Source organism: Channa argus, chromosome 17 (assembly GCF_033026475.1).
Source record: "Channa argus isolate prfri chromosome 17, Channa argus male v1.0, whole genome shotgun sequence".
Lineage (NCBI taxonomy): Eukaryota > Metazoa > Chordata > Actinopteri > Anabantiformes > Channidae > Channa > Channa argus.
Genome location: NC_090213.1, coordinates 13506904 through 13525835, shown reverse-complemented (window position 1 = coordinate 13525835; position 18932 = coordinate 13506904). Strand labels below are relative to the sequence as shown.

Here is an 18932-nt window from a genome sequence, read left to right as displayed (position 1 = left end):
CTAAATGATACCACAGTACTATATTACTAAGGTAAGCTTTCAAAATCAGTCGACACCCCCACCCCCCCGAATCCCCAATTTCTCTCGCTCTCCCTGCTGTGCACAAGTAGGAGCCCTCCTTGAGTCAATTAGCTCGAATGATTGGGTGTTCAGATCATTCCCGATGCGCCACAAACAGATTTGGCAGGAGCAGGACTTCAGGGCTGAATATGACACATGGACCTGAGCAAGAGCTTTGGGGCATCATGATGCATTGACCTGGCTGGGACCTTCAGGACAGCATAAGATGTCAACTTGTGTGGTCCCTCCTGGGCCAACTGGGGGTTGGAGGAAACTGTCATCCAACTGCTACACTGGATCTGCACCCTCCGGGACAAGCCTGTGGGGTCTGTAATGATTATGTTCTTTGACGTCTCCAGTGCTTTTAGACAATCCAGCCTGTTTTGCTTGGGGAGAAATTAAAGAGGATGTTCGTTGACACCCCCATGGTTTCATGGATTTACCTCACTGACCGACCCCAGTACGTCCATCTGCAGATCTATGTGTCTGACACATTGACCTGCAGCACAGGTGCTCCCCAAGAGACAGTTCTATCTCCCTTTCTCTTCACCCTGTATAACTCTGACTTTAAATAGAACTCAGAGTGCTGCCACCTTCAGAAGTTTCCTGATGACTCTGCGGTGTTGGATGTATCCAGAGCAGAAACAGCCATGGAGGTGGCGGAAAAGCTGTGGACAGGAGGATAATGCATTTAGAAAAGTGACCCAGGTGAGGAAGTGTGACAAAGATCCCCTGTAATTGTTAGTGTCGTTAGTAATGTTGCCACAACCATTGTCAACTAATCTTTAGTTCTGAACTAAAGTCATGATTATGCACCACTGAGTTTTTTGTGTTTTATTTAAGGTTTTGATCCAGGTTTTTTCTTTTTGCTTTGTTTCACAGACCTCCTTCATACTTGCTTGCTTTTCCAATGTTTATTTCCAGTCTTGCATCTCACGTCAATGCCCGAGAGAATGGTTAAGCGCACGTATTGTTTTGTGTGTATTTACTCAGTCTTACGTTTTGCCTCCACTTTGGGTGATCTTGAAATTCTTCATTTAGCGGTGTTTTATGTTCACATTGCCCTGTCATTATATTTACAGCTGTGTTACTTACTAACACTTTGCCTCCATGTTTTCTTTGTGTCATTCATTCCCAGTCATGACATCTAAAGGTAAGTGTTTAATTTTAATGGAGATGACTCATGCCAAAGATTTTTTATTTAGGAAATGGAGGGTAGACTATCTGATAACTTGCCAGGGTGCAGCTGTTAATCAAGATCAGTCGGACAGATTTATTTATTTTTTTGCTGTTGGTTTTGTTCATGGCTGCAGTGAACTCTTAAATGATCCAGCATAGCTATAGCTTAGAAAACCTGCTGTGCTTGTCATAATGGCTGCCAAAAAAAAAAACTCAGTCCAAGCCAGCCACACACTTAAATGATAAAGCAGACCACAGAGCTTCTTAGGCTCACAATTTACAATTTAGTCATTTGGCATCCAAAGAGACTTGGGATACATGCGTTAGAAGGCAAGCAAAAATATAAGTCGAGGGCCGAGCACCCGACATCCTGGTACTGACACCCCTCATACACTCCATCATTCATTTGGCAAATGATAATCAGCAGAGATGCCAGATGCAGGGAACAATCTGAGTTTTGGGACCCACTGTGTCGTTAGACGGCTGTTGTCAGGCATTGACATTTACTGTCCATGAATCAGACATTTTCCTCTCCACTGTCACCTAGGGCTTACTCAAGTGAGATGTGTTGGGTTTTCTCTACATATATGTATAGTCTTGACTTTATTATGTATGACTATGTTGTGAATTGGCAATATATAAAGAAAGTTGAATTAAATTGAACAGGCTGGGCGTCGGCTGACAGGTACACAAACATCTGTGCAGCGGATGGTCAAGCTGTGGAGAGCAGAAGTTTGGAAGTCATGAATTTAGGCAGGTGACCCAGAGGGTGTCACGGTGTGAGCAAATCTTGGAGTTGATGTGGCGTGTGATGGTCTTACTGCAATCTGCTGGAGAGATATGATGTTACATATAGATTAGGGTTAGCAAACTATAAGCTGCAACTAAACTATTGTCAGCACAGCTGTTGGGCCTGGATATGGGAACAAACTGGGGCCTGATATTTATATACTGCTGGAAGTTATGAAGATCTACTGTATCAATTATGGGAAACTACTTATGAACTATAAAGCACAGCTGAGCTGAATCATTTTTTGCATGAATAATCTTGACTTTTCAATAGCAAATAATTGTAATGACTCCACCCAGTTTCTGGCTTTGAGGTTGTAAAGTTTTCATCTTTCCCTGAGAGACGTCAGTGTTGCTGTAACGTGATGTTAGAAGGTGGCAGCAGTTTGCTTTTAGGAATCACATGCATTTTCTTGGGGAAACGCCCCAGAGAGAGAAAAAACAAGGTTAACACAGATATTTAATTGTTACATATCCAATCTGAATTACATTACATGGTCACCAGGTCAGCTCTAACTGATTGCACGAACATAATGCAAGTTGAAAATTGAGCATCTCTTGTGATTTTCATTGTGATGACAATTCAAATTGAACTCTCACTCATCCTCACTTGTGGCTTTAATGTCCTCTTGTTTACATATATTGATTTACAGTTTTCAGTCATGGAGGTTAATTTATTTTTTCGTCTTCATTAAAGTTTCATGTAAACTAGGTCAAGCGTGACTTACATCACAACTAATGCAACATACTCTGGGCTTTTAATCATGTTCTTCTCTCTGTGTGTATGAGTCATTACTTGATCTTTCTATAAAACCCTGACAGAGATGTAGGTCAGTGTATGTGCTGTTGGGCCTGTGGCTTACCCATTAAATGCTGGTCCTTGATGTAATGTGGCAACATATAGGCCTGTGGGATGTGGACATAGAGGGAGTTTCAGATTACAGCTTGCTTGAGAAAAGCTGTTGTCATATATATGCATATCTGTTTCAGCTCTGTTTGGATTGTGTTGGAAACCCAGGTTTAACTTTTGACTTAAAAAATAGGGTAAGTTACTTGGGGTCACCAAGTCACCAGGGGGCCAGAAACACAACTTATTTGTACACCCACTGCTCCTACAGTAACCATACAGCTACGTGTAAAATATTGTATTGACTTATTTTAAATAGGCAGAAAGAGTAAAATAGTGGTGAAAATTATATGAGTGCAAAAGTTACCATCCCACTAGATAAATAACTTGCGATTAAGGAAAATTGCATCTTTGTGTTACTCTTTTCACTATTTCAAAATAAGAGGGTGCAAACTGTTTCATCCAACTGTATTTAATGTAAGGTCTTAAAGAATTCTACAGATATTTCTTGGTCCCAGACAATATTCCTACATACTTTGGCTACTGACTTTGGCATCTGACCTTTCATTCACACCACTATGAGGGCCAAATTTATATATTGCTTTTCTTAGTAACTAATAGTGTAAAAAAAAATTCAAATACAATTTCTGTAATAATATTACAGTTACTCCCTCAAAAAGCAATTTGTGACAATGTTGCTTTTGGTGTCACCAAGGCAAAGACTGATTTCAGATGTGAAACTTCATATTCATAGTTATTCATAGTTATAGGCAGCACTGTAAGCTGTAAGTTGGTGAGGTAGTTGAAGAGTCTACTTATTGTTTGCTTGAAATTTTAACATTGGGACAAAATGTAATAAGAACATTATTGTAACATGTGTAGGTGAAGATTACAGGACATGCTGAGCACCCACAGGTGAGGATAACTAATATGCAGTAGTCTGTACTGTTCCCCTGTCAGTTTTTTACTCATTGGTTAGAAATCAGCATTCTATCTGTGGGAGATATTTGGATTTCATTGCATCCTGACCTTATTTCCATGTGTTTTGATCTTTTATCACTATTTAATGTTTTACTTTTGAAATAACTGACAATTATTATAATTAATAACTGTGCAAATGCTGCTGTAGGATATCACCATAGAGATCTGATGTAATGTTACAACAGGAGAAGTGAAGAAAAGCATCTGCTAACATAATGTCTCGGCCAATTATTCATAAGACCATTACTCCCAACATCCATCGTTTCTGTGTGCACCCACTGGCAAGAACAAAATTGTTTCTCCATCCTGGTCCTCAAGGACCACTCCTCCTGTTTTTTTCCAACTAACCCTGCACTATCCCTCCCTGCTGATTGCCTGGATCCAGTCAATGAGAAGCTTTTTGTGAGAAAACTATTTATCTTTGTCTCACCCCACTCCACCTTTATTTGAGAGTGTATCTTCAAGCCTCTGATGGACTGGATACACCTGATGCAGGTAATCAGCAGTAGGTAGTAGAAATAAAACAAGGGATGGCGGATTGAGAACCACTGGCCTTTGGTAATATGGGAGTAAATTGTATGCAGGTAGTGATAATAATATTTCTACTGCACAAACACAACCTCAAACCTCTTGAAACACTTATTTACACCGCACAACACTAGATACACCGTAACAAAGACTCTGTGGTTGTATTGGTTGCAATTTCTGCTGAGTGCTAATTTGCATGTTGAAATACAAAGTGAAAATGATGAACCTTGCAAATATAATTATAGTCTGCTAAACATTAACTCATGTATGTTTTTACCTGACAGAGATCCAGCACCACACCTTACACAACTCAGAATGCTACTTGAATTAAATGTAACCAAACTATTTTTGAATTCTTGTAACTTTAAGCATTACGCAAACTTTGCACCAAGTCTAATTTGCGAGGTGCACACTAAAAACACCCTCCCAATTACATTTAAAGTTTCCTACTGTACTGTATAAACAGGTCAAGATAATTATGTTCCCCTTTGTTCTGTTAAACAGCCTCAGTTAGACACTAGAGTAATTTGTTTTATGAAAGTTAGTTGTGAAAGGTTTTCCTATACAAATCCTGTAATGAAATTGCCTCTTTTGCCCTTTTGTTTCTCTCTTCCTACAGACAGACAGAAAAAGCCACAAACGCACATGCACAGTAACACAACCTTGTAAAGGAAATGCAGCAGCCACAAAGAGTACGCACACTTAAGTCTCTCCTCCATCCTTCTTTCACATTCAATTATTGCTAAATGAGAAGCTCCGACCTAAACACATATGCACAAACGTAGACACAGAGCACTCCATTTCCTCATTTGCTGTTGTCATGGTAACTATGTGCATCGGGGGGTGGGGGGTTGAATGTGTCCCTGGTGTTTACTTGCCTTCCTGACTTAGTGTGCGTGTGTGTGTGAGTGTCAGATGATCTCCTAACCTCATCCTATCACTCTGAATCTTTTCTGACAAGCTTATTCCTTTGACAAGAACCAGAGAGACAGAAGAGAGGATGACAATGATGAAAGGACAGAGGTGAGAAAAAAAGTGTAGAGGAGGTAAAGGTGTTGTCCATGGTATTGAGTGTTGATTGTTCTCCTTCCTGGCACACAATCAAAAAAAATATTTATTTTTCATCTCTATGTGCCGCGTTGGAAATGCGCTTTACTTGATGTAGAAACACATTAAAATTTAAGCAATTGTCAGAGAATACACTAACAATCATGAGGCCAGAGAGGAAGCAATTATGGACTTAATTATCATTTACCACACAGTAATTAGGATTACTTTGGAGGATGAGGATAACTAGACAAAGAAAACATCAACTTTTAAACAATAATAAAATAAACAGTAATCAATACATTTTAAACAGCAAATCAAACAGTGAAGATGATTAAAAGTCACAGCAAAAACTAATGAAAGAGAAGAGAAAAGAGAATAGATTTTATTAGAGGATAACTTTCATTTGTGTTTCTGAAATTGGACACTCTGAAATATTTGTTTCAAATGACGTAGAACACTAACCATGATGAATAACTAAGCATAAATCATAAAGTTTAAAAACAGGGCATCCAGTGCAAAAACTGCCAAATCAACATACAGACATTGATCCGCTGTGGCGTGCCCGGAAAAAAAAGTACCTGCTTTGATTGTGATTGTGCATTAAATGTATATACAAAGCAATGAAAGGATCTGTCATTTCCACAACTTAAAAAAATCTTTTGTACATACATGTCTCTTTTCTCTCTTCTGATGATTTTATTTCCCTTGCTTCAGAGCTTCAATCTGGCCATCACAAAATTTGAATTTATTCAAATTGGGATCTTCTGGAGCGTCAAAGCAGCTGGTGTGTGTAAGCGTGTGTGTGCTTCTCCTGCCCAATTGTGGCTTTGAGTGTTTCTTTTACTGTGTAAACAGTTAGACAGCAGCTGATATTATATAAAAGCTAAAAAAAAAGAAATATATATATATATATACACATATATATATATATATTTATAAAGTGTGTCCCTATATATAGGGACACACTTTAATAACTGTTTTGATGTGACCTTTAGTTTGAAATAAAAATATCCTTAATGATCTGTTGGACCTCAAGATCTGCATCACTTCTGATGTTTTTACTGTTAAATTTAGAGTCTGAATAAAAACCTTCCAGTCTAATGTGTATAGAAACAAATTATTTACTGTTAGATTCAATCTCGTTACTGTGTCCAGAGATTCCAGTAATTATTGCATTGACTGTGCAGTACCACAAATAAACACAACCAACTTCAGATATGATAAATACAAGTACTTATAGAGCTGCAGATAATCATACAACACTCTACATGTTTTAAACAAACGTACTGGCAGTTTGACTGATTTGGTTTAGGAGGAAACTCTGGGTCAATGGATTTCCCCCATAGGGTTTTTAATGTAAGTATCAGAATAATTTAATGTAGTGTGATGAGTTTCATACAATTGATTTATGATAAATGGACATTAAACAGAAAGAGATGAGCTTAGCTCTGTGATGTGGCATGTTATCCTGTTATAAGTACCCATGGCCAGCATGGTGGAAGAGTGTTTAGCACTCTTGCCTCACAGCAAGAAGGTTCCACTGCTTCTTATTCACCCATTCACACTCACAATCACACACACACTCACCGACCGATGGCGGAGCTGCTATGCAGCGGGCCAACATTGACCGGGAGGAACTAAGTTGGGTTTCAGTGTGTTGCTCAAGCACACTCAAATACGACTGCTATACCTTCCTGTGCCACAGTCACCCCACAAGTCCAGCTGACAAACATAATATTGTCTAGAACAGCACAGTGACCTAATTTATGAACTTTAATTATGAATCGAGCCAAGTAAACAGTGTTGCTGTACGTGAAGCAAATTAAATCTCAAGTGTCATTTGTCTTCAGTTGTGAATTCACTGCTGAGCTGCACAACAAACCAAGGTCAGTAAACTTCATCTGTGGTTGGCTGAAACCAAAAAACCTTCAATGTTAAATATATTTATCTGGTTATTAATCTAAACATTTCTCCACAGCTCATCCAACTGTGCGTCGCAGCAAGTCTTAGTTTTTTAAGTCCTATTTAAGTTATATTGTTTCTTGGGACTGTGAGGAGGACGACAGCTCTGCTGGAAAACACAGACTGAGGAAAAACAAAATCAGATTGTGGAGTTAGGGTTGACTCTACAGTTGAATTGTTTACTGCAACTTTGCTTTTACATGACAAGATTTCATTCCTCCTGATATGCTTTAACAGAGTTACAATTATCATACATGATACAATCATACAATCAAATAATACCTCCCATGTTCAGTCAACAGGAAAAAAGGGCTCTACATCGTGCTGCAGCAAACAAATACCTGGTGCATCCATTTGTACCTGTAAGTCAGAATTTCCGAGATCCAACTGGAAAATTGAATGTAACTACTTGCGACGTTAAGGAAATGCACCAAAAGAAAGTCAGTTTAGACAGTTTCAACCTGAAAACTGAAAAATTATAACTTTTTTAACTGTAAAAGTAGAATTCCTGGCAGAGCTGCTGTATTAGGTTTTATTAAATTCCACAGGTGGTCATAATGTTATACCTGATTGTATAATAAATAATTGTTCCTCTGAGGCAAAACTAAACTGAGACGTCTTGTACTATCTTCACCCAGATCTTCATTCCAACAGGAGAAACTTCCAGAGTTTAGGAGTCACAGCTTTAAAGTCTCAGTATCCATTAGTTTTGGATGAGGAACAACAACCAATTCAGATAGCACGATTATATAAACTGGCAGTGGTGATGATCATGATTATCATATTGGTAAACCCATCTATCGTTAATGTAGTTTTTATTATCCTCTGCGATCGCCATGAACGCACCAACTGGTCAATAAAGGCGTATGACGTCAGACGCTGAAAGAAGCATGCGCCTGTAGCTGCGGTGGGCGCGGTTGACGGTGGCACCAATTTTAAAAAGTCCGTCCGCTGTTAATCAAAGGGCTGAACTTTAAGCTAAAAGAAAGAAAGAAAAAGTCAAAAGAGTCTCAACTGGAAGTCGATATCTGCTGCAAAGAGGTGAGTGACGGTCTGTACATGACGTTTGTGTGTAGTGATGTTTAGCGTTGTGTGTGCGCGCGCAAATACCAGTTCACAAAATGCACCAGGGCAGAGTGAGCCGGGCTGTGGCAGCTCAGAGGCAAAAGTGGAAATTACATCTTATACCTGGTAGAATTTAGAGGAGAGCCTACACGCGGGTAAACCAGGCCCAGGGTAAACCAGGTAACAGGTGTTTGGTGCGCGGCCTGTGGAGGCCTCTGCAGACCGCACCTGGTTAGGGAGTGGGAGAAGCCAAAAATGGACGGAGGTAAATGTTTATGTACAGTAGGCACATATTAGAACTACAGTACAGATACAAAGTAATACATCAACGAAGTAAAAAAAACAAGGAGAGCAGAGGTCAAGAATGACGAGCTGTGGTCTTAAACTAGCTGGAAACCATAAGAATAACTGAGCTTTTAAATTGAAAAGTGAATGTAGAAGTAATGTGGGTCTGTAATCTTTCTTCAGGATTCTCTCAAATGGAATAAACACATCAGTAGGACAACCAACAGATTTCTTCGAAACCTGAAAACCTCAGGTTGGCTCATGACTTTTTCTTTACAGGTGAGTACAAACGATTCATGAAATCATTAAACATGCTTTGTTAAAATTTGGTTTACTGGCACAGAAATAATGAGGCTTTAGCTTTATTTTAAGCAGTATCCCCTTATTACTGCATATTTGCTCAATGCACTGAATTAAAATGGCTGAAGTGGCAGCAAAGTGACTTTACACCAGAAACTGTTGTAAACTGTTGACCTACTTGTTGGTCTTCTTAATGCTGACCACTGTTAGATCTGTGTGTGTGCAATGAAAACAGTGCCCAAGGAACTAAAATTTCTTTTTTTTTTCTTTTACAGGTAGATCTGCGAACTGTAAGTCACAATTTTCTTTAATTTTCTTGGGCTGCCGTGCCATAACTACGCTGTCTCTTTCTCAAACATGGCTGCCATGCTATGACTGTCCATTTGTTTATTTGGATACACTGATGCCATTTTTGACCTGACATTCTAGTGTTTATTTATTTTTGGCCGCCGTGCCCTATGATGTGTTTGGGCCGCCGTGCCCTCTGAAATGTCTGGGCCGCTGTGCCCTGTGATGTGTTTGGGCCGCCGTGCCCTGTGAGGTGTTTGGGCCGCCGTGCCCTTATATTTATTGCTGTTGCCCTGCGTGTCTGGCCAGCCGTCCTTCCGTCGCACCGCGTGGCTGGCCAGCCGTCCGTCCTTCCTTCCGTCGCACCGCGTGGCTGGCCAGCCGTCCGTCCTTCCTTCCGTCGCACCGCGTGGCTGGCCAGCCGTCCGTCCTTCCTTCCGTCGCACCGCGTGGCTGGCCAGCCGTCCTTCCATTCTTTCAAAGTCCAGTTATTCAACATGGCCATCTGTCAAATAGTTTCACTATGTATCCCAAACCACAAGTTTGTCTCTGGGTCCTGTGTAATGCAAAGTGTGAAATTTTAAGACGTTTTTGTCTTGGCTGCAGTATTCCTGTTCATTATGTTAGCTTTGTTACCTTGTCTCACAGCTATCTTACTGTGTGTAACATTAGCTTGTGGTAGCATCTGAGTTAATTTCCCTCTTGCTTTACTAGATTAAACTACCTGGTTAACTATGTTGGCTTGGTACCTCTTTGGTTGTATGTTTTGGATTTCTTTCTTTCTTTGATAAACTTGGTAGTTATCAGTCAGCCTAGATGGCTGTTAGCTTGTGATCTCTGGTTGTAGTCTCTATACAACAACTATAAGAAAACTGGTTATAGAGGTTTGAAATTGAAGTCTATCTAATTTTAGGCTTCAGTTTAATGGAATGGTTCACACACTCTTTCTCACTCTGCTTCTATCTAAAATGGCTGCCGTGCCACGCCAAATGTTCAGTATTGTTTTAACTTTTTATTCCCCAGAACCATCATAATCATCAATTGGTGAGTAACATTTTTGTTTTTTCAGTTTCAGTCTTTTCTGTCCTCTTAATAAAGAACTTAAAAAAAGACAACTGTCTTTACTGCTGTACGTTGCTTGGCTGCCGTGCCAAGACTGTGCCTTCCTAATGCTAGTTTGACACCCCCTCACTGTACTTTCGGCCGGTCTGCTATTTTTGTCCGTGACCACCTGCCCGTCCTTCCACGTCATCTGCCGGGATCGTTTTCAATTTTTTTTGGAGCAGCAATGTAGACAAGGTCTACCAACACAGTAAGTTTAATAGGGTGTATTTTGGTGTCTGCACTTCACAACTTTTCTCCAGCCGTTCGTTCATCCATCCAACGTGGCCTGTTGGTCAAACGTCGTCATAAGTCTAACAGGCAGTCCATTCGTGTAAGCTTTGATTCACTTTGGCTCAGCTACGTAGACAAGGAAAGTCTACAAACAGTAAGTCTCATCTGTGGTTTGTGATTTTGGTTGGCCGCCGTGCCACAATTTACTTGAATTTCTCGTTGGTCCAAATACAATGGCTGCCTGTACATCGGTCCGTCGTACGCAAACGTGGCAGCCTATCTAAAAACTAAAACTGAAGTGATATTTGTGTATCACTATACACCAGGTAAGTTAATAAACACGGTAAGTCTGGGGTAACATGGCCGCCGTGCCATCACAATTATATTTTTGTGGCTGCCCGTTTGTCCGTTTCGCCTTTACAATAATTTCATCGAGAATATCTGCCGACCGCACGGGTTTTGATATGACTTCTGTTTTTGCTTGGCTGCCATGCCACTCTCGCTGTTATCCCAAAAACATGGCTGCAGTGCTTTGACTAATCACTTGCTAGATTTCTATTGCTGCAATAATTTATTTCTAGGTAGCTCTCCAACCGGTAAGTGCTGTTTATATTTTTGTTTGGCTGCTGTGCCCTGCTGTCTTTATAGCTGACTGACCCTATTATTGGATTATTTCATAACCTAAAAGACTGTGGCCTCCAGTGAAATATTGGGTTGCATTTCATTGGTTGTGTTCATGGAAGTCCTGCTGTGATGTTGGTTCATCAATAAGCAAAAGTGAACATAAGTTGTGTGTAGCTGAGTGTTTTTGAAGTCTGGTCTGGGTAGGTGATCAATAAAAGAGGTCTCTTTTGAAATTTAGAGCTCTACTGAGTTTGGGTGTAAACTGCTGAATTGACCAGTTGCCATGGTGTTGGTCTGACTATATGCTGGTGTGCACAGAGTGTGTTTGTCTATACCTCAATAAGTACCTCATGTCTGTATTATGGCATAAACTCTACATTCAAAGTGTAGATACTGGTTAATGCTGTGTAGGGGCTCAAAATGGATTCATGTGAGGCTGATGGAGGTAACTGGTTAGTGAAGGTTCTTTCAGGCTCTTGGTTGGTTACTTCTGATTTGTTTTTTTTTTTTTGTTTTTTTTTTTTTACTAAAGCTTGAGAGTAAAGAGGGTGGTACCACCCTTTTAAGGTGTAGTATGAGGGTGAGTGACAACATACTGAGCCACACTGCTACAGTGTCAACTTGGAAAATGTTAAGTTTAACCAACAACTCACTGAAGCACAAATGCTCAACTCTAACCTCCAAGGTAGTCAAGTCAGACATTTTGGAAGCATTTTTAGTTCAACCTACACATCAGTTGGTATAGAAATTACCTAATGAGTGTAGAATCAATATAAATATTCTTAATATCTGAAAATATTCTAAAGTTAAACTTCATTTATTGTAGTCTGTATTATTAGAGCAGCTATGGGTCCTGAGGCAGAGCAAGTTTGAACCTGGTCATCACAGTGACCCTGGTTTCAACGTGTGTGTCAATGTCCTCACTCTTAAGTTGCTCTTGATAAATCACACTCTGCACACACTTATGAAACTGAAAAGCAACAACAAAGTAATTTCCATATCTTCACAAAATTGACCTCTAAAAATATGCACTTCAAAAATATAACTTTGCTAATGTGAAATCCACACAACAAATCTGTAAATCTCAATGAGAAGAATAAAACATTTATAAGAATTTTCAGCGGACTACTTTTCAAATTTTAAATTAAAGAGAATTTACTTTAGTTTTATGATTCACATTGTTAGGGAGGGTTGGCCCTGGATAGAGAGCAGATTGGCCAGCGACTGCAGGATCAACAGTTCGATCCTCTTCTCCTAGTCCACATGTAGGTGTCCTTTTGGGCAAAATACTAAACCCAAAGTTGCTCCATGTGTCTTGGGTTGTAAGTGAATGATGACTACTTCAGATTTGGAGTCAAGTCATTACTGATATGTTGAGGTCATATACCTGTATCAGTCTATTAATATCAGTAATTCCTTAAACGTATCCCTCCTTCTATAAACCCTTTTTAAAAAATGCTGGATTAATGTATAAAAGGTGGGAATCATAGTTAGAAACACTGAAAAATTGGACACATTTCTACCTTCTTCCACAGAAAAATTGTTTGCCAAACTAATATAATTACATCAACTTAAAGTCTTGCTCTAACTTGGTGTAACCTCATTCTCTGGCCATGTCCATGTTAAGCCAGTTAAATTTAAACACCCTTTTCTGCTCTGCCTCTTTGCAGACTAAAACTTTCTTTCATTTGAGATTTTCACACACATTCACGTTTTCCTGTGGATGGAGACATGAGCACATAACATCTGGTGTGGAGCATGTGGTCTTTCCGTCATTTTAGAATTTAACTGGCTTGCTGCAGACAGCCTGTCTGTGTGTCTATGTTTGTCAGTCATTGTCAGTCTCTGTTAAACCACTTTCTCTTGTGCACTGAAGATCACTATGTTTTATTTATTTATTTTTATTTATTTTTTGACACAATGGGTCCTGAATTTATATTTCAGATTTTCATTCTCCTAAACTGGAAAAAATTCCTGAAATTCACCCAGACTTTTTTATCTTTAAATTCTCGTATTTGCTGTTTCTTTGAGATTTTCTTTCAGGGTTTTCCTTCTGTCATTATTTTTTTTTTTTGCATCAAATATGTAATGTCTAATCTTAAGTGTGTGTGTGTGTGTGTGTGTGTGTGTGTGTGTGTGTGTGTGTGTGTGTGTGTGTGTGTGTGTATGTGTGTATGTATATATATATATGTATGTATGTATATGTATATATTTCTTTTTCTCAGTTTGGTCTTTCCTGGACATTGATCATCTAAAGAGTTTTTGTGCATGTGATGTGTTTTCTAATCTGGTAAGGTTTTATTGTCTGCATTTGTCTGTCAATTTATTTTCTCTGTCTCCATGACCATCCATCTCCGTTCATGTAATCAGCTCAGTTCAGGTAAATCTCTAAATGGTAAGTTGTGGTGTGGGGTGTTTGTGGTGTGTGTGTTTTTTTTTTTTTTTTTTTTTTTTTTTTCTCCTCCTTCCTCTCTCCCCAACTTTTGACTTTTGATCCCCAAATGGTAAGTTTGCTATTTGCACTTGGCAGCTACTTTTTACTTTGAGAAATATTCTGGCTTTTTTTTTTTTTTTTTTTTTCTTTCTTTCTTTCTCGTTCAATTTTGAAAAAAAAAATATATCAACAAATAAGTGCTTGGACCAAAGTTTGTTTGTACCTGGCTACTTTTAATCAAATATGAAATGACAAGGAATGCTTTTGTGTAAATCCTAAAATGCAATCTGGGCTTTGTCTTCCTGAGTTTAGTTGTACTGCTGTTGCTCACCACCACCCAACTAGAATGCAAATATTTATTAGAATTCTCAAATTAAAATTTGAGGTTAAATGCTGGCTCTTCTCTCTGCCAAGTTTCATTTAAAGCAGAAACTCAAGTGAGACGTTGGCTTCTAATAGGACTGAGCGTTCTCGTTTTGCGTTATTCTATTCGTAGTTTTGATACATTGGGAGGCCTCCCAGCAGGGGAACGCACCCCACCCCTGCCAAGTATTACATTATTGGGGTTACGGCATCAAACGATGCTGGGCTATTGCGTGCCGTTTCATGCATACGTTAGCCTCGGAGCTGTTACTTGACGGTGCGTTATTCTTCGGAGGGAGCAAACCTGGCAGAGGGATGACTCTGGCAACTCTTAAAGTATCTATTTGGATTAACTATTCAATGTTTAGGACTGGCGATGGCAACAACAGCATGACTAAGCCTTCTTGTGTCAAGTGTAGCAGGTTGACACAATATAAAATAGAACTCCATACTACTCATACCTTTTTGGATTCAAAGAAAATTAAAATGGCAACTTCATGGGCAGTATTCCAGAATAAGGTTTAAAGGTTCAAGTTATGCAAAGACATTGTCAGGGACAAGTGCCAATTTGTTGAAGAATTTATTCTGACTATTCAACTTATTCTTTCGGGTTGCTCTTTTAGATCTCCTATCCTTTTGTTTATTTCTTCTAAAGCTTTCATTTAGCTTTAAGTTCTTGTCATCCCCCTCACTCCATTCCTCTCTCCTGATCCCTCAAACTTGTATCTAACTTAAACACCTTCGCTCACATCCACTTGATCTCTTCTCAATCTCTGAATTTTTCACAATTTCAAACTCAAGACTTCCTCCTCACCATCCCACAACTCGTATCTCTCCCACTTATGAACTCTTACTCCGTGCCACAAACTCCCTTTCCTCCCTGTCAGTAACCTGCTCATACGAGAGATTAAAGGCTGAACTACAGAAAGTGGACAACATTTGAGGGTCTTCGTTTCCAGAATAAACTCGTCACACAGTGGAGTGGTGTCTGGCCGACTAACCAAGTGTGAGTAGAGACTATTCAGTATTTGCTTAAATGTTTAAATCACTGTTCACTGTAACCATTTAGAAATCGAACAAACTTATCCTTTTTAAATTGTAACTGCTCATTACTGTCAGGGATTTTCTGTTAAAGTCCAATTTAGGTCTGGTTTAAGGTAGAAATACAAAGGAATTTTGGTATTGGTCTATGGTCTAAATTCATATCCCAAACTTAATGGTAACATTTAACAAGTACTATGTCTTTTATAATTTGTGGTTTTATTTGGGTTGCAGAAAGTCCAAACTATATAGAGATGGAGGCTGCAGTGGATTCGACAGGTTTCCATGCCTACAGAGAACTTGGGAGGCTGTGATCTGGATAAGTTGTGCTTGATGGCTGAAGACAAAGGTCAAGCTACACCAAACCCTTTACAACAAGGCTGTTGCACCTTGTTTTTTGGTGTTTACACATTCATGTTTTTCATTGCTTGCTTTGTACTAGATAATTATGTTCCAGACATCCATGCATAGACATGGTTGAATACTTCAGACTGACTAGTTTCACTATGCAGTGCCACACTAGATTGACGTGTAATATAAAATTATAAGTAAATATAAAATATTATCTTGCTAAATTGCTTGTTGCAAATGCTTTAAGATTCCAAATGTTGTCATTATACTTGATTTGAATTGGTTGTAACTTTTTGACTGACTTCCTCCTCTGGTAATATAGCCCATGTGAGTACATTTAAAATTATTAGCACCTAACATACTTGTAGTAATAGTCCTAGTGACCACAGTTGGTTGTGACTAATTTTTATTTATTTTTTTCATAATCAACTGTGCAGTTACCAAGACAAGCTTGGTATAAATTTGCTGACTCCAAAGTTGTACTGTCTAGTTAAATCTAGTTACGCTTTTATCAATCACCACCTTGATGATTGTAATGCAAAAGTTATAGAAATTGTAATACTGGGTAAATCGTAATTGAGGTTTAAGTACTGGCTCATCTCTCTGGCAAGTTTCCTTCTAAGCGCAAACTTGATTTGCATATCGAGTTGAAAGGGCTTATGAGTCTACGCTTCGTCTACGCTTCGTCTACGCTTCGTCTACGCTTCGCTCCAAAACACTGGGAGGCCTCCCAGCAGGGGTTCTTACCCCACCCCTGCAAACCCTAATTCATTAGGTTTATGTGACAATGTTGCTGTGGTCTTTTTGACGGCTTCATATGTACACAAACATTTATTTGACAGCGTTGCGTTTTTCCGAGGAAGCAAACCTGGCAGAGGGATGACTCAGATGACTAAATTCAAGTAGATTGGGCATATTATGCAATCTAGTAGTGTTAAGGACAACGTGCCTGAACCATTTTGTGTCAAGTGCACTGTGCTATATTGATAAATTGAAAACGTGGGTTGTATTCCCAGTAAGGTTGGAAGGTTAAAGTGTGAAGTAAAAATGTCATGTCAGTGGCTAAAGGGAAAAATGTTGTTGTTTTTTTTTATTTGTTTTTTTTTTTATTAATAATATCCCTTGTTGCATGTTAATGTTGGCAACAGAAGCAAAATTGTGTATTATTGAAAGATGTCCTGCTTTTGTCAAATGTCTTTTTTAAATTGCGTTAAAGAAATGCCTTGAAGATTTTCACCTGAGTGAACCTGACACCTGGATACACATGGCATTTTTGATCAGATACGGTCAAGGCAGATGACCGTCCACCTTGAGCCTGGTTCTGCTGGAGGTTTCTTCCTAATTTTTTATTTTTTTTTAAAGGGAGTTTTTCCTCTCCACTGTCGCCTAGTGCTTGCTCAAGGGGAATGTTTGTTGCATGTATTTTAAATGTAAACTTTGACATTTATCTTGTCTATACACTGAAAAGCATAAGTGGTTTAGACGTGTTTTTGTTTGCTCACTTCTATAGTTCTAACAGTGCAACAACTTGCATTATAAATACAAATGATTAAATTATTAAGCTTCATACTATTGACTCGTTGGTTTAAAGTCTGTATAATTTCACCCTGGGACTGTGTAATGTTCTCAAAGTAGATGTGAATAAACTCTTAATGATATTTAAATGTAATCTTAAAGGCTCGTACTCATTGATATTGCTTTCCTTTTCACTCAGAAGACTTTACAAAACTCAAATCTCGTATGTTCGGTCATGGTGACTGTGACCTGCAAGGGACTGAAAAATGAACATTTAAAGTGTTTAGTTGGGCTGCTACCTTTCTAGTTGTGTGTAACAATATGGCTGAAGCAGGGCAATCTAAAGATATTGTTTTAGATTTATTAACTTTGTTTTCCTCAAATGGCCTCAGAAAACAAAATGATTATACTGAACTGCAGGCTGGCACTACCTGATCCCAGTGGGTTGCAGTAATGTTTTAATGAGGGCCATCTACAGGTCTCACCCATGTCAAATTTGGAGGAAAAAGCTGAATTGTTTGCTTTTGCCTACAGAGGGACATTGAGTTCAACCAGCTTTGTAAATCTGAACAGTCGAAAGACAGCTTCAATACACAAGCACTGGTTATTTGAAGGCAATTAAGTTGTTTGTTTTGTTTTTTCAAAACTTAAACAAGCCCATATGGAATGATTTTCAGCACTGGTGTTTGCAACATTATTTAATGAGTAGTGTGCTGGCCCATGGATTTACAACCAAAGGATCTCCTTTTATAGTGCAAACAAAGTCGGGGATGATGCAAAGATGTGTACAAAAGTCAACTCTTTCAGACATGGTTAGGTACTTGTATATGAAGTCTTAATTTATCAGGAATGGTTCATGTTAAACTATTAAAGGTTAATGTATAATGTGAGACCGCAGAAGTTGCTTTATGAAAATTGTATCTGTTTGACGGTACACATGTCAAATGGGGAGATTTTCCTGTAAACTACAACTCTATATAGGTTGTTTGTACCTACGAGAGAGGATCTCCTGTGGCATTCTGTGATCAGTCTCTGGCGGAAAGTGCTCCTCTGTGCAGCCAGTACACAGTGGAGTTGGTGGGAGGGAGGGATTGTCCAGGATTGAGAGTTAGGACAATATTCTCCTTTCAGCCACGACATGCAGGGGGTCCAGCTTCTACCCAGAACAGAACCAGCCCTCCTAAGGGGCTGCCTTTGAACCAGGGGCTTGTACACAAGTAGGAGGTTGATCAGGTTGTGGTCAGACCTGCCCAGGTGAGGAGGGCGGGCCTCTAACATTCAAGTACATCAGGTCAACTGTCTTTTACCCGCTGGTGTGACAATCCACATACTGTGTGACGGTTTTGGAGAGGGTTGCATGATTATAGTGACCAGAGATCATAAAGGGTGTCAGGATGTCAAGTCTGGAGTCTGGCTGTAACAGTGTATGACATGACATGCATCATCTGAGTAAGCAAAGGGAGGAATATAGATGGCGAACAATATGGCGTGTGAGATGGAGGCCCGCCCCCTTTCTCCTCCAATCCACCTTTACTGTAGTGAAGCAGTCCCTACTGATGCATGTGTCGGGCAAACTGTCCTGCAGCCATGTCTCTGTGAAACAGTCTACAGTTGAGATATTTACCTTCCTTATCAGTGCAGTCAACTCTCCACCTTGTTCTGCAGAGACCTCTTGTTGCCCATAATCAGAGATGGGAGATACAGCTCGAATCTTCTAACCCTCTCTCACCTGTTTCTATTTTCCACCTGTGGAATTATAATCTTTAAGAATGTGATGTTGGTTGAAGATGAATTATAATAAATGCTTTTATAATAAGTGAGCTTTTGCAGGTGCATGTGCAAGTAGGTTACTGATATAATATAGAACAATAGTTTGCTTCAACAATTATCTTAGGGAGTAGACAGCTGCAAGTTATCAATTGCGCACACACAGAC

General features: G+C 39.3%; 1 long non-coding RNA gene across 2 annotated transcripts; it reads left to right on the top strand.

The window, feature by feature from the left end:
- The first annotated feature begins 8300 nt into the window (after positions 1-8300).
- LOC137103028 (uncharacterized) lies at positions 8301-17151 on the top strand. Of its 2 annotated transcripts, none has more exons than XR_010911337.1 (4): positions 8301-8437; positions 8930-9025; positions 9322-15096; positions 15366-17151. It is a non-coding gene; the product is annotated as an uncharacterized lncRNA (long non-coding RNA). The 2 variants fall into 2 exon arrangements; XR_010911338.1 differs by lacking the exon at positions 8301-8437 and adding an exon at positions 8593-8726.
- The last annotated feature ends 1781 nt before the right edge of the window (positions 17152-18932 follow it).